General features: G+C 35.6%; 1 protein-coding gene across 1 annotated transcript in view; it reads left to right on the forward strand.

The window, feature by feature from the left end:
• The window catches only part of CSRNP3 (cysteine and serine rich nuclear protein 3), a 210,654-nt gene that overhangs the window by 11,250 nt on the left and 173,201 nt on the right, over positions 1-26,203 (forward strand). The window contains exon 2 of the mRNA XM_015081058.3: positions 6,012-6,182. The gene's annotated coding sequence lies outside the window, so the exon portion shown is untranslated. The remainder of the gene's footprint in view (positions 1-6,011; positions 6,183-26,203) is intronic.

The following is a 26,203-nucleotide window of genomic DNA, read 5'->3' on the forward strand; positions in this document are numbered from 1 at the left end:
GTAACAGATGTGTTTTTAATTGAGGATCCAGATTATCACCACGAATTCAGATTAAAGAAATTCTTCCCAGTTCCCTCTCAACCCAAAGGGGGAGGTACCAAATTCCATAATCTTTGGAACTAGCATTTCTCCAGACTCTATAACCCGGGGTAGTTCCCACTACCTCTTGTTCTCTGCAACTAAATCCTTGATAAAAATCAATGCTCAGATCTCTCAAGTCCCTTAATTGTCCATTTCTCCTTTGGGGATTTCCCTGTATCCTTCTCAGACTCTATTCACTTGCCCTACTTTCTGTCCATGTTCCCAGGACCATGCTTTCATTTTTATTCTGCTTCCATCCCTAGGTCCAACTATCTGTCCCACTCCTGTTCTAGTTTTTGGTAATCAACCTGAGCCCACGGTTGTATCCTAGCTCTATAGTAAGTATCTTTATTGTAGGGGAAATAAAAAGAATATAAAAACACATTTGTGTGGTTATGGAAGTTTACTATTTAGATATTTGTGCTGTCTGGTATTATAATTACCTAATCAAAAAAAAATCAACCTTGGGTATTTTGTTCTGTAAAACTTGCCTAATAAAAACAAATATTTAAGTTTTTAGGGGAGATCCATATAAGTTCTAATCTATTATTTAAAAAAAATAATTTCCATTTGTAGATCGATGTACCCATCACTCATAGTAGTTCTGACCTCAAATTGGCAAATTATATTTTCCTTTACATTCTTTTAGTGATCTTTCTTGGCTCAGTTACTTCTTATTACATCATAAATTTAACATAAGAATTAATAACTTACAATTTTCTTCTCTTAATTACTCATCATCTCTTGCCTTTTGCATGTCTGGGTTTATATAAAAGTATTAAAATGTAAATATTTTGATTCGAAATCTGAGCATTTGACGGATATACAAATAACTATTTTCATATTAGAAGCAGTATTAAGAATGTTATATTATTTTATGTACTTCTCAAAAGGAATTATTAGATGCAGGATAAGTAATAGTATAGTATTCCATTAGGTAGATCAAAAAGAAAGAAAGAAAAAAAGAAAGAAAGAGAGAGGGAGAAAGAGAGAGAGAAAGAAAGAAAAAAAGAAAGAAAGAGTGAGAGAGGGAGAAAGAGAGAGAGAAAGACAGAAAAAAAGAAAGAAGGAAAGAAAGAAATAAAAAAAGAAAGAAAAGAAAGAAAGAAAGAAAGAAAGAAAGAAAGAAAGAAAGAAAGAAAGAGAAAGAAAGAAGACTAAGAAAACTTTATTTTTTTGGACCTAGGAAACTCAAGATCATTTTTTTAGGGGACCCTGAAGTAGAATTATGAAACTTTTGACTTCTAACAAATACACAAGAAGTAGCATAATCTTTTTGATGCTTGAAAATGTAAATTAAGTCATCCATACGTTCCTGTTTGCTAACATTTCTTCCAGCCAGCCATATACCCTTAAAACAGCATTCTGTGTCATGGGGTGACTTGATATTGTTTAGGACTGCTTCCACTTAACTATGTGGATGGAAAAACTCATCCAAGGACACACACAATAACTTTTCTTTGGTCTTCCTTCCCACCTCTTACTACAGAGATCTGAATGGGGTGGGGGGGGGGGTGCGGTGTGGATCTTCATCTCTCACAATGTAGTTTCTCCTGCATCATCTGTTGTCATGGTAATAATTGTAGCATTGCAGTTTTAGTACTACAACAGAGCACACTCCAGTGGAATCGGATTGGCAAACACAATCTGTAGGATGAAATCTCTCTCAAAAAGGGTCTGTTGTGCTTTGGGACATTTTCCCCACCCTTTCTTTGTGCTTCCTCAGCTATCTAGTCATCTGATCCGATCTCTCTTTAATGATTTTGTCCAAGACTCTTCAGGGCCAAGAGGACTAGAAGCATAAATATGATCCACACAATTTTTTATATAGATTTCATATCAGTTAAGGAAAAATTTCCATATAGTTTCCTGTAACTAATAGAGTATATCAACATTAAAAAAAATCCATCAACAGCTTTTAGTCTTTAGGAGCTTTTCTGCAATTCTTCTAAAACCTCTGTAAGTCACTTGAAGATAAGAGAGTCACCTCAACCAAATAATGAATGGTTATATTAGGTCACCAAGTGACATTTTTAGCTGGAGCCTGCCTGACTTTCAAACAGAGCCAGAGTCCTATAATCCCTGAGGTAGCAGGTAGTGGTTGTATGTTTGACTTTTTAAAAATTTTGAATAAGCAGCTTTAGAGAGGATGGTGAATAAAATAGTTATTAACTTTTTGTCTCCGTTTTCCCATGCATATTGGTAATCATCGACTTATTCCATCTTCTCTGCCAAACTAAAAGAAATATTCCTTTTTGTAATAAATGAACGCTTACAAACAACGTCACAAAGTGGGACCAATGTATCTGAGTTGGTCCTATTTGAAACCTGGAAGATAAATAAACCTGTCATAAAATAATTGGTAAATCTAGAGACAGAGGTAGTTATAGGGAAAAAATTAAGTAATCATTTTATTTTGGGAAGCACTTTGACTCCCCTCCCCTTCTAACTTTTTTCTAAATTCTTCCCTCCCCCCCAAAAGAAACTATGACCTTTCCAGCCCTCTGACTGGTCAGGTTTTCTGACTTTACCTGTTCATCTGAGTCACTAAGTCCTCTCTAGGTGTGTTCCTTAATTTCAGACCTTTCCCTTTTCCCATGCTCTTCCTCTACCATGGAGCTGTGTTTTCTTACAAAATAACAGGCTAATGAGTACACCTTTAAAAATATAAGTCCGATCTTGTCACTCCATGACTTAAGCCCTGTGGTGGCCTCCATCATATGTAGAGTAATAGCTGAAGCCCTCAAAGGTGCTACGCAATCTAGCCCCAATACCTGTCTAACCTGATTGCCGACTGCGCCCAGCCCAAGCCCTGGGCACACACCATTTTTTTGGCCTGGACTGCTTTTCCACTGCATGTCAAAATGGCTGGCCTCCTTATCACCTCCGCTTCTTCATTGCTGCTTCCCCACTGTGACATTAGCTCTCCAATCAATTAAAAATGAAATGTTCTCAATTGGCCAACCTTGTAATCACTATATCACTTAACTGTTTATTTTTCTCCATAACATTGATCTCCATATGACACAGTATATATTTAATTTGTTTATCTGTTTATTATGTGTCTACTCCTTTCTCCAACAACACCCAGTAAAGAAACACCATTAGAGAAAAGAATTTTTTTCCTGTATTGTTACTTTATCATTTTAATGATAAGATAGTCACTAGTTCCTGATAGAAGCTCAACAGATGTTTACTAGATAAATAATTAACCTCTAAACTAAGGGCACAAAGGAAACGAATCTCATTTCTTGTTTTTTTTAAGTTTATTTTTGACAGCGAGAGCAAGAGCACGAACGAGGGAGAGGCAGAGAGGGAGAGAGAGAATCCCAAGCAGGCTGCGTACTGTCAGTGCAGAGTCTGATGTGGGTCTCAAACCCATGAACTGTGAGAACATGACCTGAACCGAAGTCAAGAGTTGGCTGTTTAACTGACTAAGCCACCCAGTGCACCCCAAAAAAATCTCATTTCTATAGAATGGCGTGAATGACTAAATGAGGGCACTCAGATTCACTTTCTCAACAATTAGCATTTAGGTATAATGGAAAGAATGAGTCAATTAGTATTCAGAGTTGAGACTTACAGGATACAATGAAGTAGAAGCAGATCTGTCAAAGCCAAAGCCTGTGCCAGCTGGGGATATGAGGAATCAGAAAAATACAGAAACAGAGGAAGCCAGTGAGCAGGACTTGGAACAAGTACATCCCAAGGAAATGTCACTACTGCAACAGAAGGAGACTACGAGGTCAGTGAGAGGCACAGGGACCCAAGGTCACTACCTTTTTGAGAAAGTCACTCTAGTTAGACTTGTTCTGTATTACCAAAAGGCATAGATAGGAGTGCCATCCTGAGGTATAATGGCTTAACATATTACCTTTCCTTGGTAGCATATATTGTGCAGCGTCTTATAAAATCAGTTTGTTCCTCCAGCTGATATTTTCTAGCAAAGGCATTTCGGGTATTGTGCTGGGTGATTGGAAAAGAAAGGTTTTGATTTCTTTGTCTGTTAACCCTTTGGAGTCACATATCTGACCATCCTTTGTCCTTATTGTAGAGCCAAAGTCCAAGTTGGGCTCTAAATTACAATGTAATCTAAAAATTGCTCCTTTAATTTTATAAACAAGATTAATAAGGGAAAGGGGGATGGGGAACGTAAAACCTAATGGTGCGAAGGACTGCTTCTGAATGCAAATGGGGGTGTTGGCCAGGTTTTAGAGCAGCTGAAACTGGGAAAGCGTGAGGAAATGACATCGACCTGAGTAGCAGCTGCCCCCTGAGTAGCAGCTGCCCCCATTGGCCTGCGTGTGCATCTCTACTTCACCACAGTTTATACTACTCACTACTGGCTCTCTCCTTGGCTGTGAGACCATTTATTAGGGTGCCTATGCTATCATAGTGATGCAAACTAGCCAGGTCTGAAAATCCAGAGGGGCCCCTCAGAATGAGCCAAGAGGGCCCATGGCTTTGCACAAGATAGAAATCCAATGTGAGCCAAGAGGAAGAGAGATCAGAGTTTATTGAAGATGTAAAGAGAGTGTAGATATGGACAGAGCATCAGGAGACTTGGAAAGGAGAGTGAGTCTCATCTTTGCTTGCGGTCTGGGGTCTTTACTGAGGATTGTAGTCGGGTACACATGTCTTCTCAGGCATTGGGAACAAAAACTAGTGAGATATCCTCCATGAGTGACTTATGCCCCGGAGCCACGTGTCTTAGTGAGTCAGTGGTCTTGGACAACCCTGCCCAGTCACTCCTTAGATGTTATCTATCATGCTGGAAGACTCCAAAGAAATTATTAACTCCTTGACCTTTGTAAGTAGGACATACATTATCTGTTCTATAAGGCATGTATAAGGTGTAGATAGAAGTCTTAGCAAGAATAAAAGCAGGAAAAGGAACAACAACAAAAAAAGTAGTTTTTCATGGATTCTCTTAGTTTCCCTGTCTCAGTAGGGAAGAGGAACATTTCTTGATACCTTTGTTACAAACAACAGTAGACAAAAAAGAGGACTGAGGTGACTTCATGATTTTATTACATCTGACCCTCTTTACTCACCGAGGTTCCCTGCCACTGGCGGGATTTGTGTTTGCAGCCACTGATCATCTTAAACTTACTCTGTAACTATGAAGAAATTATTATTCTCAGAGGTTTACTGACTTGTCTAAATTGGCATTAACACAATTTTTAAATGCACCCGGCTACCTCTGACTGTCTTTCACTAGCCATCTTGATACAGAGAGTAAGGAGACTCAAATTAATATTTTATCCAGTAAAAGATTTAGAGACTGTGGTTTACCCTGCATATGATCTATTCAGCCAGCTTCGTTGGCATAGGACTCAAATATTCCCTGTAGCTATGCTGAATTGACTGGAAACATGATAAGGCATCTGAATTCTGCAGGTATAGTCATTCCTAGCAACCAATTTGATTTTTGATGGACAAAGAGCCCCAGGAAAGTAGATGCCTTTGTACCTGAGAAAAAAAGAAATCCCAAGCAAGATAGACATGCCCTAATCAGTATGCTCTGGGTATGACAGCATGCAAGTGAGTGATCTGTTTTGTTCTGAACTCTGGCTCTGTCAATGACAGTACACGATTTACTAGAACAAATCAAATAAGTGTAATTGACTCCTGTTTTGACGTTTCAAAACACTGAACCATACTTCCTTTGTAGTACTCTGATTCCACATTCTTAAATTTGATTTTTTCATATAAAATACCTTAGTCAAAAGAGAGAATGCAAATAACAATGCATCAGGGTAGAATTGTTTTCAGTGCTTTCAAACGTTACGGAAAGAATAATTTCTGCATGGATATGATGATGTGGTCGATGTGGGTCAAAAAATTGCAGCCTCAAAAACCGATTTGGAGACTTGGACCATGCAGTGGTCAAATGTTTCAACGCTCTGTTGTTCCCGTTCCTGTTACAGGTACATGTGACAGCGCTGCAGCTATGAGTGGAATTTTAAAGGGGAAGTTGGAAGAAATTGACGGCTCTTCACCCTGCTGCTCTGTGCAGGAATCAGATGATGAAGTTTTTAGCTGTGACGGTGCTGACAGTGTTGATAGTGTCAATCTGTCCACTTGTAATCTTTTCACTGGTGAGTATCCGAAGCCATATTTCAGGCTGTACTCTAAAGTGTGTTGTATGGTAGATTCCTGGAGTTTCTATCTTTATCCACTGCCTTTTATCTGCTCCAAGTTTTTCATCATATCAGACTTATTTGTAAAATGTGATATCATTTTGTTTAATTAAATCTCAATGGTATCCTTCTGTTCATCTCTATGGAGTAGGTATGAGAGGCAGAAATGCGTCCGATTGAAGGTAAGCAATTGAAAATGATCTCGTATGCACCTTCAGCTTTTGGAAATCCGTCTCAAATCCATTTCAAAATCTGATCAGTTGAGCTCTTTTGAAATTCTAATAATACTGGTCAATGAGTTGTGGAATCAGCAGTATTGAGTACACCACATGTATTTCCTACGTGAGAAAACGATGTTTGTTTTTAAAAGAATGCTGCTCTGAAATCAAAGCCCTGAAAGCCATCAGCTTCTATTGTTCTTGGAATACTAGTAAACCTCAAACTTGAGGCCAGATTCATGCACTACAGTAAGTGCAGCTTTCCGCACGCGTATACCTTTCCTAAGCAGTTAATGTGAACAGCATCATTTGGTATGGTATGTAGTATGTTCTAACTTAAAATTCTAGCCATTTCAAACTGCCTTCCCTATAACTGGTACACATTGATTGATTTTGGATTAGGTGAATCTTTCCAACATCTCTGTGTGCCTTCAATCCCAGTCATTAGGGAAAGAGGGATCTCTAAATTAGTTTTAGAAGTTAATCATACAAAGCAAAACTAAACAAGGTCAAATAAAGTCCCATAGGATGATGGGTATAAACTTCCTTTTAAAGCACCATTCTATACGTAAAGCTAAAAATTATCCAATACAAAAGAGAAGGGTTTTTTTCCATAATAGCTTTTTTAGTATTATTTTTCTGAGGCGTGTGGGTTTGGGGATTTTTAACTTATCAAAACAACCTTTTAATATTCACAGTGATGATCTTGCAGTGTGGCTCTATGACCCCTGAAATTCCATTTTTACCCTCTTTCCTCTACTCCCAAGAATTCAAAGGTTTGTTTGATATTTATGAATTCTCTCTCATCATTGTTAGAAGCATTTAGAATAAAAGTAGGTATAATTTTATAAGATTGTTTAGTCTTTGTATTATTTATTTCTTGACTAAAGTACCACTATTATGAACTTGTGGGAAGTAGAAAAAGTAAGGAGGAGGTAAAGAAACACTTAGAAGAAGGGATAACATCATAGTTGTTTTGAGAATGAGATTCTTTAGTTACATGGAAAGGTTATTGTCAATCAGTGGGTTTTGGGTGGATCGGTTTGTTTGTGATTTATCTAAAGCCTTTCCCCCCTTCCTCTAAGCGACTGTAGCCCTTGTGGATGGCACACCCCCTTGCTGTCACCCACAGTGCCTAGAAAAGTGCTGAGCATTGAATGATACTTAGACTCCTTTATTGAATGAATGGATTCAATTTAGATAATTATCTCTCTCTTTTTTGCAATAATTGTCTTTTTTTGACTATAACATTGCACCTATTTAAAGTTTACAACATGATGTCATGATATATGTATGCATTATGAAATGATGACCACAATCAAGCTAATTAACATTCTGTCACCTTACATAGTTACATTTTTTGTTGGTGGTGGTGGTGAGAACACTTGGGATCTATTCTTTTGGCAAATTTCAAGTATGAAATACATAATTTTTTTCGTAATTTCAGACAACTTTAAAAGCCAGAGAGAATGCATCTACTGGATATCTTTATCCTTAGTATATATTTAATTTCAAGACCCTCAGGGACCCTATTAAGCACCTTGCCTGTGTACCTTGGAGAGCTCTCCTTCTCTAAGCCCGGAATGCCACAGGAGCTGCCTAGAATGTTTCAACTTTTTCCCTTTAGCCACTCCTAAAAAACATCATCAATCTAGACTCTATTTCTTTGAGATACCACCTCATCCAGTGCAGCAATTTCCACATGCCAGTGTTGTTTTTTTTAAACCTTCAGCATGCTTTCAACCTCCCTGGTGTCTATGTCTCTCCTAAAGTTACAAATTGACTCTCTCCTGGAAAAATCAATTGTAGGACTCTCTATGCAAGATACCCATCGATTTCTATAGCTTGTGAGTTCACAAAGTACCTGTAATGTTCATTTAAACACCATCAGGACTCACAATTGTGGCTCAAGATGCTTTCCAGATGAAAGTGATGTTCTGGTGGCTTAGAGGAGTTTGAAAAATTATAGGCTAGACACTTGTTATAAGTACCTGAACACCCTGAAGGGTAAAAGTTTGAATGGAGAGTGGTTTTATTTTGATCAAATAAACTATTTGATAGCTATTTTGACATCTGTTCGCAACTTTTCTGTTTTATAACCATCACAAGAGTCTGTGGAGGAAGAGGTGTCCAGTGTGCACAGAGGAGAAGTCAGGCTGATAAAGAGAGTAGATTCAGAGTTTCATTAGCCTTCTTCCAGCACTGTTGTTAATGTCCTTTTCTTAGTAAATTTTCAGGGGTTTTGAGGGAAACGTTTGCTGATACTACTCTGTAAGGAAGTGATATGCATCATTGAACAACTTGTAATTGAATGTGTGATCAGCACCATGATTTGAGATAAACAGTGGGGAGGAGAGTAAGGAAAAATGGTTGGAAAATGTTACCTATGGATGATTTCCTATTATTGTGAGCTGCTCTTACCCTAATCATCAATATGAAACTTTACTAATTATTTCATAAAGCCGGGCAAATTGAGGAAGAAAACCCATTTTAATTTTTTGAGAGAATTTAACACTATGTAACAGTATAAGACAAAAACAATAGTAGAGTCAACCCTCAATTTGAATTCAAAGAGTGTTAGTACTAGTAAGGACTTTGAGAACATCTAGACTGTGTTTCTTATTTTAAATACGTGGAGACTGAGGCCCAGCGAGAGTAACTAGACAAGGATCCAAATGTCGCTATTGCTATAGGGCTTTATGGTAGATCCTCAGAGGCTACCTTTCTACTAGACTGTGCTGCTCTCCGATGGGTCTCTTACATCACTGACTAGATCGAGGGACCCATCTAATCAACAGAGAGACATTGGCTGTACCTTTTGTGCCAGCTCCTCTTAGAAATAGAATGAGCCTACCTTTCGGTAAAGGTATTTAGCATTTCATCACCTCTTGCCTTTTTTTTTTCTTTTTTTTCGGTTAGTGTTGTGGCGAAAGTTAGTATCTTCTGGATGTAATAATATAGTGCCAGTGATGAGTTTATGAATATATTCAATGAGCAAAAGAAATAGTGGACAGAGAATTCAATTTGACTGTGAATGAACACATTCCCTTCCCCTTTCTGTAAGTAAGTGACAGGGCAGACTGTTGAGACTTACCTTGTACATCACTGACATTGATGGAAATATCTTACAGCAAACATGTTGTTTTACATTTACATGAAGGAAATTGGTTCGTCTTGGTGACATAATGCTGCTTGTGATAATGTGAAAACGTTACAATGAAAAGAAGATGAGATGAGGTATGCAGTGTGCATCTTTAACAGCAGCTAACAAATACAGGGTTGTTTCATTTACTTTAAAAGTAAAAGCCTTTGTACATTCCACTTTTGCCAGAGGGGTGAATGGGCATCCTGGACTCCCTGGGGAAAAAAAAAAAAAGATAATGATATCTTTCTATCTCTTGAACTCCAGGACCCTACATTACTTGTTCAATAATTCAAGACTTCAGAAATGCACTTACCTTGCGTTTCGATTAGACTCACTTAGTCACAGCTTCTGACTGAATGCAGTGATTATATTCCATTTTGCTGCCTAGGTACAGAATTGGCTTTTATATTTGCTTGTTTGTTTTAAGCCCTGAGAAACTTAAATTTGGCTTTAATCTTAAAAGCACAATTGGTCTGAATTTGAAATAATTTTTTTTATATCAATATCACAGTGAATCTAGAAAAACAACACTTATTGTTTGTGGTTTTAACTCTCAGTTAGCTACCATTAAAAAGTCAATGTGGGTAGTTCTAGTGGTATTAATGGTACTATTTCTCACATTATTCAAGTGATAAAGTCCTATTAGCATGGGATCCAAAATATATCATAGAAACTCTTCCGATTTCCCACATCTGTTATTTACTCAGGATGTCTATAGGTGGAATTGATATTGTAGCTGTATTTCATAAAAGTACAAGAATTATAGTTGCTATTAAATATTAGAGACCCTGTCTTCACATTAATGATCAGAATATTTTCATCTGATAATGTAATTTCTTTACAAATATTTCATAGAGTATTTGCATTTTTTATAAACCTTTTAATAAGAACTACATCCTTATTTTGGGGTCACGTAGGAATAGTCATAGACAATAAATAGATGATTGCCCAGTTGCACAATGTCATGACTTCAAAAATGGATCCAAGTGAAATTTAGGTGATTAAAATCCTACCAACCACTTCTAAGTCCCATAATCTTTTGGCTTTGGTTTGAATACCAGAGGTTGACTGGCTTTATACTTGTTGTTTATGATGGTGACGATGAAATCATAGTGCCTGAAGCAAATGTCCTTGTGTTTCTCAAAAGATTTTAAAATTCATCATGCAGATTAGGCAATCTGATGCTTTCTGACAGCTCGAGGGAAGTGTATTTGTGTGCATGTGAATGCAGAAAAGAATTAAATCTGGTCCTGCTAAAAAAAAAAAAAAAAAAAAAAAAAAAGGAAACAGTTGGTGCTATTTCTGAATTGGCTGTGATATTTAACCATTTCACTCTGGAAAGTACATATTTGTACTCTGAAAATGTTCCTTTTTTTTTTTTTTGTCTAAGGAATTTGGGAGTAAACTGGGAATGTTTTAGGGCCACAGAATTGTTGTAGCATATGTCTTATATGTTCAGCTACAGTGATCTGGCATGAACTAGAATAGTTAAATGTCTCAAGTTTACTGAATTCATTTGACAGTTGGATTAGGGTTAAAAGTATAGTTTTTACACGTAATGAAGAATGAACAATCATAATAAATATAACAAAAGATAAATACTTCATTTTCAAAGGCCAGCACATAAAAACTAGAAAGAGATTTTTTAAATGATACTTAATTTTCAGGTAGGAAAGTATAATGAATTAAAACTGAAATGGATGCTCAGTTTTTTGCATTTGTTTTTATCTTATCTCACAAATATTTTAATAGAATAGTAATAAAGATTGATTTATGTAATTTAGGACTTTGAATGAACTGTTATGAAACTTGATTTACATAATGAACTATTAAATCACTTTAAGATCCTTAATGGATAGCTGCAGTGGTCTTAATTAGCATGACAAAAAAGACCCCCAAAAAGCAAACTTTATTAAAACAGTTTACAAAGCGTCATGAAAGCTAGTGAAGATTGCTAGACAGAGTGCTGAAAGCACTAGATGTTTCTGAATGAAATGCAATAGTGAGTGTCATTAACTGTGATATTGTGAAGACCCGAAATGCATTTAATACTATATATTTTTATACCAAGATTGGATGATAATGGATCTGTTGTGAGATAAAAAAATGTACATATTTAGTACGAAATCATATTAATAAAATTACTTTTAAATATTCATATTGAAGAATACTTAATATATTTCATCTTTAATATGCTCTTTACATCTTTTACATTTAAAAAAACCTACATAATTTAAATCTTAACAATTCCAGGGTTTGCAGTATTTAGTGCTATCCCTGAGAAACTTGGTTTGGAAGAAATAATGATGATTAATTTTAAACATAGTTACTTTTTCTAATATAGCCTGTCCTATTTCACAGTTTCTTCAAAGATACTGTCCATGATCTTCTTATGTCTGATCAGACTTTTTGCTGTTTGCTGTTTCTATGACAACCCTCATTTTAGCTTGGAGAGAGTAGTACATATTTTAGATTTATATACATTTTCAGATACACACACATTTTAAGGTTCTTGGGTGGCTTCATCATTTAAGCATCTGACTCTTGATTTCTGCTCAGGTCATGATCTCGCCTTTTGTGAGTTCAAGCCCTGTATGAGCCTCTGTGCTGAGGGTGCAGAACCTGCTTGGGATTCTCTCTCTCTTTGCCCATTCCCTGCTTGCATGTGCACTGTCTCTCTCATAATAAATAAATAAGCTTTAAAAAAAAGAATTTTTTACCTCCATAATAATTAACATTATGCTGACAATTATAATGGTCATTAGTCAACACTAAAATTAAATGCTATGCTAAGATCATGGCTACATAAGACATATATACCATACATTTGACCTAGATTTTTTTAAATATGCATAAAGTTAGGCTGCAAAAGAAGATCTAAGGCATAAACTTAAGTAATATATGGGCACTAATAAAGAAGCACATATACTTAAAAATTCTCCTCAGTATGAAGTAAATAAAAGTTTTATTTTTACTTTTTTACATTTCAATTTAAAAATGAATGAATCCAAAAAGGATAAATGCAGCTTAAATAAATATTGTTATTTTCAACAGAATACCTTTCTTCTTCTTCTTTTTTTTTTAAGAATTCACAAGCTTTTTAGCCACAATATGGAAAATGGTTGCAATTTATCATTGCAATCATTTTAAACTCCTTGATTGTAAGGGCTGCATCCTGTATTTGCCCCACAGTGCTTAACGGTAATAATCATGACAAGCATTATTGAACATTTTATAATTTGCTAGGCATTGTGATAGATGCTTTAAACAAATTATTTTATTTCATTCTCATAATGTTAGGTCCTAAATAAATTTATTTTTGATTGGCATGTTCATGACTTATATTGAGAAAGAATATGCTTAACTGATCAAATGATTTGTCATCTTAAACATGACATGAATAGACTTAAATGGGCTAATTAACTATATAAAAATTAAGATTGTTGGATACAATTGAAGTTACCTTCAACAGGTGCATACTTATAGGAAAAAAATGCTTTTATACCAAATGTTCATGAAATTCATTAACACAGTATTGCCAGTGAAATCACTCTCTAAGCCCCCTGCATAGCTTTACCAACCTTTATGTTAAGTCAGAAATTCTAAGGTTAGAACATTGAGATATTTTGAATCAATACATTTAACATTTATTCATTACTTTCAAAAGCTGAATGTATAAATATTTTAGCTTTATGGATGACTTTTGCAGTAATTTTTTATGGTAAAAAATTTTACAGAATCTACATACCACACCATTGGTTAAACAATCTATGGAAAACCCATACAGTGGATTACCATGTGGCCAATAAAAACAGTTGAACAAATGTATCTATTGACATACAAATATATTCACATTAATTAAGAAGTTTAAAATATTATATTACATTTTCAATTTTCATTTATAAAGTCATATGTATGAGGTATATAATAAGATCTAGAGGTAAAAAGGCAAGCACATATTTTCTATAGAAATATAGAAAAACAAGACACATTTTCTCTGGATAGTAAAATAATGAGTAATTTTTGTTATTTATATATTTCTCAATCTTCACACTATCTACATATTTTCTCAATTTATTTTCATATATTTTAGCCTAATAAGATTTGTGTTCATTCATTGTAATAGCTTTCTAGATTTTTCACTAATATAATAACAGCTGTCATGACATGCTTGTAGATAAATCTTAGGATAAATCCCTAAAGATTATAATTCAAAGGGTTTCATTTTAATTGCCCTCCAGAAAGATTTACCAATTTATTTGCCCACTTTAAGTAATTGAGTTCCTATGACCCAACATCTTGCCAAATTAACTAGGTATTCTGTGATTGTATGTTTGTGTGTGTTCATAGATAATGTGTGTACACACACACACACAGGCCTTGTCCAATTTGATAAGTAAAAACTGATATTCTACTGCTGTTTTAACTTGAATTTCTCTGAATACTAGGAAGCTAGCTAGTCATATATTTACCTTTTTGTGTGTATATAAATGGTCTATTTGGGGTTTTTTATAGTGGTGATTTCTCTTTCATCATTTTATAACATTAAGGATTATTTAGTGAGCAATAATGTCTTTCCTATTTTGCCATTTGTCTTTTAACTCTGTTAATGTTTGCCTTGGAAATATGTTTATGTGGTCAAATGTGTCATGCATTTGGCCTTTAGGAAATGCTTAGAACTTCTCTGCACCCAAGATTAATTGCACACACAAATAATTTCTTATAGAATTTTCATAAATTTCTATTATATATTTAAATCTTTAAACCAGTTGAAAATTATTTTGGCATGTTGTGTGAAATAGATAATTTTCCAGTTTTCCTAAAATCATATACTGAATAATATATTTTCTATTAATATGAAATTTTGTTCTTATCTTGAACCAAATTCTTATAGACATAGGATCAGTGTCTGTAATTTCTTTTCTGTTTCATGATCTGAATGGTTATTCTGAAACCAACAATAGTGTTATATTATGACTCTGTAGTAAGTTTTATTATCTCACATAAGAGTTCCCAATTTTCCTTAACTGGAACAGAAACACAATACACTACCATACTCTTTAAAGGCTCTCTATAAGCTATTTTCACATGATCGTTATTTGAATTTTAAAACAATATTGTCAAGTTACCAAACAAACCACTGCTATGTCATGGGAATTACATTAAATTTGTAGGTTAATTTGATTCACAAGGAAGATTAACATCTTTACCACATTGCCCACAGTAAAAATTTGTGCTTTTCTTCTTGCCATGCATTTTCCTTGCTGAGTTCCTAAATTTTTAAAATATTTTTGTGCCTATTAAGAATGAGACTTTTTTTATATATGCTGTAAGAGATTATTTTTGGTACTAAAGAGACATTTTTTTAAATGAAAATGCTTTCAAGGTTATACCTTTAATTTGGCCATAGGATATTCTTTATCCTGCATGAAGGAGGTATCCTGCTGCTAAGAGTTTTTGATTAATAATCGCTATAAAGTTACATCAAATTCCTCATTACTACGTATCAAAACAATCCTATTTTTTCTTTGACTTGTTAATACTATGAACTGGAAAATAGTTTTCCAAATATAAAATTATTATTGCCTTTGACTCTCTTACATCATAAAGCAATTTAATCTCACAGGAGGAGCAAATTTAGTTTAGCAATGTGTATGCATTAAAGGGCCCTTAGAAATGTTCGTGGTTAATTTAAAATCCATTTTCATTGGAAAAAAGTTTCATTGAGAACGAACAAAGCTGAAGGCAACAATCTTTCTGATTTCAAACTATATTACAAAGCTATAGTAATTAAAGCAGTTTAGTACTTACATAAAAACAGACACATGGATCAATGAAACAGAATAGAGACCCCAAAAATAAACTCATGATTATGGTTAACTAATATTTCACCTTCAAAGGGGCCAAAATATTCAATGGAGAAAGGATAGTCTCTTCAGTAAATGGTGTTTTTTGTTTGTTTTGTTTTGTTTTAGGTCTTAAAAAATTTATTTTTTAAAAATTAAAATGTGCATAAAAGAAAATCACAAGAAGCAAAGAACAAAATCATCCATAATCACAAACAGTTTAGTTTTACCTCTAGGTCCCATTTGTGTATTTACACAACTAAGATTAATGTAATTAAGATCATGCAGTTATGTATCATGCTTTTTTACATACATGAATATTTACCATTTCAGAGTCCCCAAACTATGAGTATTTTGATAACCAAGAATACACCAGCCCTATCTGAAAGAAAAAAAAAATTGTAATCCTGCTTTTCTTGGTGACAAAAATTTCATAAAAGACAAAAATGACAACAGGCCTCTAGACAGATATTGGCAGAGTTACAATTAAAATACTGCATTCTCTTAATGTTCAATTAAAAATGAAACCAGTAGATGGTGTTTTGAAAACTGAATATTCACATACAAAAGAATAAAACCAGACCCCTATCATTCACCATTCACAAAAATTAACCTGAAACAGATTAATGACTTCAATGGATTAAGGACCTGAAACCATAAAACTCCTGGAAAAAACATAGGGGAAATCCCTTTGACATCAAACTTGGCAAGAAGTTTTCAGATGTGACATTAAAAGCACAAGCAATAAGGCAAAAATCCACTGGGACTACATCGAACTAAAAAGGTTGTGCACAGCAAATGAAACAATCCACAAAATTAGGGCCACCTATGGAATGAAGGAAATATTTGCAAACCTTATATCTGATAAGGGATTAACATCCAAAATATATAAGGAACTTAGGCAACTCAATAACAACAACAACAAAACAATCCAACAAAAAAATAGACCAAGGACCTGGATAGAATTTTTCCAAGAAGATATATAGATGGCCAAAAATACATGAAAAGGCAATTAACATTACTAATTATTGGGGAAATGCAAATTAAAGGAATAATGACATCATCTCACGCTTGTTGGAATGGCTATCATAAAGAAGACAAAAGAGAACAAATATTGGTAAGGTTGTAGAGCAAAGGGAATACTTGTGCACTGTTGGTGGAAATGTAAACTGGTGCAGCCACTATGAAAGACATTATGGAAGATCCTCAAAAAACCGCAAGTAGAACTACCACATGACCCAGCAATCCTGCATCAGAGTAAATATCCAAAGGAAATGAAATCACTCTGTTAGAGAGATATCTACACTCCCATGTTCATGGAAGCATTATTTATAATAGCCATGACATGGAAGCAACCTAAGTGTCCATTGATGAATGAATGGATAAAGAAATGTAAGATATCCATCTATTTGTCTCTGTTTATCTATCAAAATGTAAAATGAAATATAAGTCAGGCAAGAAAGAGGAAAATCCTGCCATTTGTGGTAGCATGGGTGGAGCTTGAGGGTTATGCTAAGTGAAATAAGTCAGAGAAAAACTGTATGATTTCACTTATATGTGAACTCTTAAAAAAAAAGAAAAAAGAAAAGCACAACACACACACAGCTCATTGGTGGTCACCAGATGTTAGAGGGTGGGGGGAAATGGGGAGATGTTAGTCAAAGGGTATAAAAAATAAATAAAATAGTTCAAAATAGACTTCAATATCTCTCACACACACACACACACACACACACACACACACACGATAATAAGAAGCAAATGGTAGAAAAAAAAAAACCCACTACCAATAACCCTTGCATGTTTGATTTTTCATTTTAATTTTGAATGCCTTTAAAGTATTATCTTGTTTAATCCTCACAAAACAACCTATCAGTGAGGGGGGTGACCTTGGTGGTGTTATTCCTAATGTTATAGATGAGGAAACAGAAAAGACAGCATAAACCACATGCCTAAATTCACACAACTTGTGCATGCTGGCACTGGAATTAAAACCAGCTCAAATGCCAGAGCCAGCATTGTTAACCACTACACTATCGTATATGTTCTAAAAGCCATAAGAAAATAAAAATAATCATTCTAATTTCACGTCATGCAACAGATAATATGTTTCAAAATCCTTACTTTTTGAAGAACTTTCTGCATTAAAGACAAATGGTTCTTCAGGCCTCATTTACATTAATACTGGTGAGAATAAAATGAAATACCATTGGAAGTGATAGAGGTTGAGATTCCAGTCAAGTTTGATCACCTACGCTGATTGGCCCTAAAATTAGTTTTGTTAAATGCCAAAATTCTCATGTTCCTGTCCCTAGTACCTCCATGAGTGAAGGGGTATAAACTCTTCCTACATATCAAGAGTCTATTAAGATTCTATTGCTATGAGAATTAATGGAGCACATTGTGTGTTGAAGACTGTACTGACGGTGTGTTACAGAGTACAGGCAGAGTAAAAGCGTGTTTCTGCCAAGGAATATTCTTGATAGATGAGTAGTCCAGACTAATAGACATGAAACCATGCTGAGAAATATTTTTATTGTGTAAATTATGTAGAATGGAGAAAAACTAATTCTGATATCTGAGAAACTTTGATCTAGAAGAGGATGCATCATTGGAAACAGATTTTGAGGGTGGTGGTTGCTGTAGTATATTCTTCAAACAAAAATACTGGCAAGTAAGATCTAACTCTCTGTTTTAGGTAGTCAAAACAAACAAACTGCTAACCACCTTTAGGATTCCAAGGATTTCTGTTCTATAAAGCAAAACCCATTAATTTCTATTTTCCACTTAATTGAGGAGCAGTAAAAAAGATTTAAAAAAACATAAAAAAGATAAAGTACAGCAAAAGCTAGAAACAATAGTGTTCAGCACAAATAAATAGATATGGTGGTTGATTGGGCCTTCTTTACCTTTTCTGCAAATGGGTTAAAGGATATATCATTCACTTACATTATTAAAAAAATTCTTTTTGAATTGTTGAGTTGGGATAAAAGAAAATGAAACTGCTCGTTCAGCATCTCACATATTGTAGCTGCAGATTAACTTTAAATACATTTTTGTTTCTTTGTGGCCAGTTTTTGTTTTGATAGCCTCCATCTGGCATTGATCTGCATTCCTTTTGTAGTCTGATTACCAGGCATGAATCAAAGAAATCAACTGGCTCCTCTGTCATAGGACACTGGGGAAAATTACCTTTTCAGATTCCTTTTTTTTTTTTTTTTGTATTTAAATTCCTTATTTAAGATAAAAGGAGAGAGAATTCCTTCAGTACCTTCAGTATTGTAGTCAACCAAGACCTGTCAACATAACCACGTTCATTTAATTTCTCTTACTGGTAACACATAACTCTATCCATCTTTAATTTCCTTTTTTTTTTAATTTTTTTTTTTACTGGTAATACTTGGCATTTTGTCTTCAAGCCTCTTTAAAATATTCAGTTAATGGTCACAGTTATATTGGTCAAGACTTTCTACTGCAAAGTTAAAAACCCCGACATAATCTAGTTTAAACGAAAAAAAAAAAGACCTCTTAGTTCATGGTCATATCAGGCAAAATGGACCTATGGCTCAAATGGCAACCTCAGTGTTCTCCCTGCCCACTATGACTTGGTTCTCTTCTCATAAGGAGAAGGCCTGATTTTCTCCTCCTGCATTTCGAGTTAAGGGTTTCCCTAATCTGTGGAATATATCTGCCTGCACTATATTCTTTTTTTTTCAAATTTATTTATTTGTTTATTCATTCATTCTTTCATTCATTCATTCATGCATTCATTCATTCGTTCGTTTGTTTTGAGAGAGAGAGCACTAGTGGAAGAGGGACAAAGAGGCTCCACACTGTCAACACAGGCTCCATGCTATCAACACAGAGTCCAACATGGGGCTCAAAACCATGAACTGTGAGATCACGCCTGAGCCAAAATCAAGAGTCAACCGACTGAGCCACCCAGGTGCCCCTGTAGCACTACATTCTTGAAGGCAAGGAGCAATCACTTCCATCCCTGGCTCCAACAACTTAGATGGTGTAATGTCTTGTGACTTTGTGAGGATTGTCTTAATGTGTCAGTTATGTGCCCATTTGTGTTCAGATCTGGTCTGCCCTTCCTCTGAAAATTATACCTTGCCCACTGATTGCCAGATGGACTCAGCAAATAAGGGGCACTGGTGGGACAATGGAGGGCAAGATGAAGGGATAAACCAGAGGATTCCCACCCGCTCATCGATGCTTCAGGTCGTACTTGCAGTGGTTACTGCATCTCCACCATAGCTCTGACCCTTGCTGTAATGGCCCTGCTTCTGTGGTCCCAGACTCCATGCAGCAGCCTTCCCACATACCTAGCTCCCACGAGGTAGCACCAGGTTTGGAGCTCTGGTGACACCAATCCTTTCTTTGTGCCTCCAGCTGAGGAGTGTCAGCTTCTTACTATTACTGTATTCTGAGTTCCTTTCTTTTCTCTGTTTTGTTTAGCATTTCAGCTCTCAGAAAATCTTTATAGCCAGTTCACCATATGAAATTCCTTCCATTGGGCCACCTATCATTGCCTCTATTTCTGAGCTGGACCCTGACCAATAACCCTAGCCTGTGTCAGATGCCTTTCACTCAATCACTGTGGCCAAAGAATAAAGTTCTTTGATTGACTAGGTCTTGTTCATTTACCTATTCACGTGGAATATGTTACCAGAAAAAAATAGAAGGCAAAAAAATAAAGTATGTTGGGCCACCAATGATAATGGCTATCATATCATAGCCATTTGATACCATAGTTAATGAATATGAAAACCTAAGTTAATTTTTTTAAAACAACCCCACACAATAAATAGTGAACAGTGGGAATATTCATGTTAATTGCTTTTTAAATCTATAAATACTCTATCAAAATTCTGCCCCTTTTTGTTAAAAAATAATGAATAAATATAAAATAAATGAGAATATTAGGGGAAAGGAAAAATAAGGTAAAAACAAGACTGAGAAATGATGTTAGGTTACCCTTTTTCTGGTTAATAAAGAGAACTAATAATATATTAAAGATCTGCTTGAATCACGTTGTTTTAAATGACTTATCTTTACTGAAAAACATAAAATCAGAGATTATATGTCCATTTAACAGTTAAAGAAACTGATGTTAAGTAACTTGCCCAAAGTCACAGAAGTAAAATGATGAAAACATTGCAAGATGTCAAATTCTGGGGGCACCTGGGTGGCTCAGTCAGTTAAGCGTCCGACTTTCGCGCAGGTCAAGAACTCGCAGTTCGTGAGTTCGAGCCCCACGTCGGGCTCTGTGCTGACAGGTCAGAGCCTGGAGCCTGCTTTGGACTCTGTGTCTCCCTCTCTCTCTGTTCCTCCGCTGCTTGCACTCTGTCTCTCTCTCTGTCTCAAAAAAAAAAAAATAAAGACTAAAAAAAATTTTTAAGATGGCAAATTCTGTTTTTTGTTTTTGTTGTTGTTGTTGTTGTTGTTGTTGTTGTTGTTGTTTTGGTACTCCAGAGCCCATGCACTTTATATTACATCATCACTCCACTAATGTTTCTCCCTTGACCTGTATTGAATTTGCATTTCTCTACTCAGATTTAAAAAAAAAAGTCTTCACTCAGGGTTCATTCATATTCACCTTCTGGTAAAATCACTTTATTATACACTCATCTATCATGAAAGCTATTAACAGATAGACTTCTGTAACAAAATTCCCTTGTATAGTATCCAGAATGAATCTCTCTCTCCTTTATTCACCCTTTATATTTGACATTGGCATGATGTGTAACAATATAGTGTTATAAGCCAACCAGTTTGTGGACCAGTTTGTGACCAAATTAATTCCATGACTATATATACCCCATTTCTACCCACCACAACATGCAATATATCTGAAATATGGAGAAACTACATAAACATTTACTAAATACTAGGTGCCAGGAATTTTCTACAGGGGGATATTTGTGAGGCTCCTTATATCTTACTGTGGCAGAGAAGATAAGGACATATTCTTTTATAACAGAATGTCTCTGATTTGTTCCTCATTATTCTTTAAGAGAATGCAAGTGGTCAGGACAACCCCAGCAACCATTCAAGACTTTATTTGGGTGTTCCTACCCTGTGGGACAGCAACTGTGTGGTTTCCATGAGGGAAAATGCCCATATCATAACAACCAAGGTAGATACCACAGGCTGCCTCAACAACTGAAAGTTGAACGCACAATTTCTGTAAAGTTCTTCCTCTTTTATCCCTGTCTGTGTATATTGCTTTTCTTTTCTTTTTTTTTTTTTTTTTGGTTTGATTTCTATTTTCTGCAGTACGCTGAAAGTACACCGACGAGCATAGACTGCAGTTCAGCTGTGTTCCCAGGACCATCTGTAAGAATTTATGCGTTTCTTGGGAATCTGATCAATTCTAGCAGCAGTTCCCTATATTCTCTCCAGATTAAGGAGACCTGCAATCAATTTTATATTTAAAAGTTATTTTCTGCTAGAAAAAATTGGGGGCCCAGTATCCAAAATCCATTCTATGCCTCAGAATTGATTTCCCGAATGATTCTCTTTAATGTAAACACACATGCATTTTTATGTGAAGTCATAATTATCATTTCACAGAATTTAATTCCTTCCTTCCTTCTTCCTTCCTTTCCTTCCTTCCTTCTTCCTCTTTTTCTCTTTTTTTCTTTCTTCATAGTATTTCACAGCATAAGTTTACCCCATATATTCATGAATTCTCTTGCCAATTGTTTTTTTAAGTTATTCTCACTTTTTTATATTAAAATTTATATTGCCCTAAATATTCGTGTACATAGTACATATTCAATTTTATACATTGTTCTATCAATTATTGTTAAATTATTTTTAATGATATTTCCTGATTTCAAGATAATCCGTGAGTAATTTAATTGAAATACAATCTTATTTTGAGCTCTTTCCCTCTCTCTCTTTCTTACCCCCACTCTTTCCCTCCCACTCTCCCTCTTTCTTTTTTTTCTTTTCTTTTTGTTTTGCTTGGTTTTTCTCTTTTTTTCCTCCATGTTCTTCATTATATCTCTTGCTCCTATACGTAATTCTTGTTGACCTGTTTATATCCTTTCATTTTTTTCAATATCAAATAATCATAGATAAACACACTCTCATAGAAGTTTCTTTTGTCAAAGATGGATCATATTATATTCATTTTTCTTCATCTTGATTTTTTCATTGAGCAATACCTTGTAGAAATTCCCCAACGTAATTGTCATAGCTCTATTTTATCCTTTTTAATGATTGCAAAATATTTCAAGTTATGGAAACATCACATTTTCATCAAAATTTCCCCTATGAGTGTCCATTTGTTTCAACTCAGTTTCTATGCTACTATGAGCAAGGCTGCAATACCTTTTCATTAAAAAAAAAAGCCTTATGTACTGGTACTTTACTTTTTTTAATGTTAATTTATTTTGGAGAGAGAGAGCATGTGTATGGGGGGTAGGGGCAGAAAGAGAGAGTGAGAGAGAGACGGTCAGGGGATCTGAAGTGGGCTCTGAGCTGACAGGAGAGAGCCCAATGCGGGGCTTGAACCCATGAACAATGAGATCATGACCTGAGGTGAAGTTCAACTGACTGAGCCACCCAGCCACCCCTGGTGTTTTACTTTTTTGGGGATAGATCCCTAATAGTAGGAATATCTGATGTAATAGATATTAGCATACTGGCATATTGCTTTTTCAAGAAAGGCAGCAAAACTCATACTCTACCAGCTTTGGATATGATTATACTTTTCCCCAGAAGTCCTGAGCAATAGGGGTTAATTTATTTATTCAAAAAGATAGAGTCCTTGCTTTAATGATGTTTATTTGTATTATTAGTCAAGAAAACTAATAAGTGAAGAATATGATGACACAAGTGTATGGTGAAGAAAAATAAGGCAAGTTTGGGGTATAGAAGTAGGAGTGGCTATTTTAAATAAGATGGTCATAAAAAGTTTCTCTAAGGAGATGCTATTTTGATAGAGGTTTGATGAAGTGACGAAGTGGGCCATGTAATATCTGGAGTGGGAGGAAGCTTCTAGAAGGAACAAAGAGCAAACGTAAAATGTCAGCAAAGAGCTTGACACTTGTGTGGATGGGTAATGAAGAGAAGGCAGAGACCAGGTTATTGTCAGGTGTTGGAAATGGGAGATGTGGACTTGGTGAGAAGTGGTCAGATTCAGGATAAATCTTAAAGGTAGAGCTGATGGGAGGACGGATGTTTAGCTGTGAGGTTTAAGAAAAAGAGATAAACATGAATAATTCCTAGGCTTTTAAACTAAGCTTTGTATTTTGGAATAATTTTATATTTATGGAAAAGTTGTAATAATAGCACAGAATTAGTTCCCATAAACCCTTTGGTCAGCTTCCCCCAGTGTTAGCATCTTACATAACTGTGGTATTACTAAATACAGTTCACACATAAGGTGGGATTGGTGATCCAGCTCTACTTCCCGAAGGGGAGAAGTATCTACATATCTTTTCTGGAATATTTGTAAGAAAGATTTGTTTCTTCTACCCTAGTTACTTACTGATGCAGTCATTTGTTTGTATCTGTATAGACTGATATTCATTTTATTCTTTGGGTTACAGTCTAATACTGTAATTAATTTTTTTTGCTTAAATTATTCCATTGAGAGTTCTTTCAAGTTGATTCTAATGTCCTATGCCTATCTTTTTCTTTCCCCTCCTTGCTTTCCATCACTATGAAATGCTTCAGGTTCATTTTGTGTTTACCCTGCCCTGATCCTAGAGTCAGCCATTTCTTTCTTTTTTTTTTTTTTTTTAATGTTAGGCTCCTTTTTAAAAGATGTTTGTTTGTTTAGAGAGAGAGAGAGAGAGAGAGAGAGAGAGAAAGAAAGAGTGCTAGCAGGGGAGGAGCAGAGAGAGACAAAGAGAATCCCAAGCTGGCTCCACAGTGTCAGCGCAGAGCTGGACACAGGGCTCAGTGTCACGAACCAAGAGATCATGACCTGAGACAAAACCAAGAGTTGGATGCTTAACTGACTGAGCCACCCAGGTGCCCCTAGAATCAGCCATTTCTTAAGGAGCTATGGTTTTCATATGAGTTATTGGGCAAACACTGATGCCATTTACTGGAACAGGAAAGACTAGAGGAGGAGGAGGAAGCCTGGAGTCTGTTTTGTTTCTTCTTCTCCGTCTCTTTCTCCCTCCCTCTGTCCCTCCCTTTCTTCCTCCTTTCTTTTTTCCTTCCTTCCTTCCTGGCTTTCTTCCTTCCTTCCTTTCTTTCATTTTATTATTATTACTATTATACTAACATGTTAACTTTCAAAAGTGTATTAGCCATTCAAGTGGAGCTGTGGAGTAGACAGTAGATATAAGAATGTACAGCCCAGAGAAGAGGGCTGTTTTTGTAAGAAAGACTCAGCGAAGAAGTCTCAGACCTTAGTCTACTAAAGGATTTAAATCTCAGAAAGAATGGAAGAAATTAAGCAAGGAGGTTAAGAAAGGGCACCAAGTTGGGGTACCTGGGTGGCTCAGTTGGTTAAGCATCTAACTTTGGCTCAGGTCATGATCTTGCAATTTGTGGGTTTGAGCCCCATATTGGATTGTCTGATATCAGCACAGAGCCTGTTTTGGATCCTCTCTCTACCTCTCTCTCTCAAAAATAGAAAAACATTTAAAAAAAGAAGAACGGACAGCAAATGAGGTAGAAGACAAGCCTACTTCGTGTATGGTATCCTAGAAGCCAAGTAAAAAAAAAAGGGAAAGTGATTATTTAAGTCAAACTCTCTTGAGAGAAAATTTACCATTTTGTTTGGCAATATCCAAGTTCACTGCTGACCTTGATAAGTACTATTTCAGTGGAGTTATAAAAACGAAGCCTAATTTGGAGGAGTTCAATATAGAATAGCATCTGAGGAATGGAGAATACCCTCTCTGGAGAAGGTGCTATAAAATGGAGTTGAGGGGCGCCTGTGTGGCTCAGTCAGTTAAGCAGCCGACTCTTGATCTCAGCCCAGGTCATGATCTCTTGGCTCTGAGTTCAAGCCACGTGTCAGGCTCTGCATGGATCATGGAGCCTGCTTAGGAGTCTATCTCTTCCTCTCTCTGTCCCTCTCCTGCTTGTGCATGTGTGCACACACACTTCCTCAAAATAAATGAACTTTAAAAAAATTATAATTAATTAATTAATTAAAAAATGGAGTTGAGAGGGCTGCCTGGGTTGCTCAGTTGTTTGAGTATCCAAATCTTTTTTTTTTAATTAAAAAGTTTTTTAATGCTTATTTATTTTTGAGAGAAAGAGAGAGACAGAGCATGAGCAAAGGAGGGGCAGAGAGAGATGCATGAGTGTCCAACTCTTGATTTCAGTTCAGGTTATGATCCCACGGTTGTGGGATTGAGACCCGTGTCCAGCTCCACACTAAGCATGGAGCTTGCTTGAGATTCTCTCTCTCTCTCTCTCTCTCTCTCTCTCTCTCTCCTCTCACTCACTCTTTCTTTCTCCCCTTCTCCCCTGCTCTTGCTCTCCCTCTCTCTCTCTAAAATTAAAAAAAAAACAAGTTTTTTAAGTTTAGAAATGGAGTTGAGAAATAAGGTGATGAGATAGAGAACTGATGTAAAGGGATTTTTTAATTAAATTTTTAATTTTAATTCCAGTATAGTTAACATACACTGCTATATCAGTTTCAGATGTACAATATAGTGATTCAACAATGCTATACATTATTCAGTACTGATCATAATAAATGTACTCTTTAATCATCATCACCTATTTCACCCATCTCCCCAACCACTTCTCCTCTGGTAACCATCTGTTCTATACAATTAA

This window comes from Acinonyx jubatus, chromosome C1, assembly GCF_027475565.1.
Source record: "Acinonyx jubatus isolate Ajub_Pintada_27869175 chromosome C1, VMU_Ajub_asm_v1.0, whole genome shotgun sequence".
NCBI lineage: Eukaryota > Metazoa > Chordata > Mammalia > Carnivora > Felidae > Acinonyx > Acinonyx jubatus.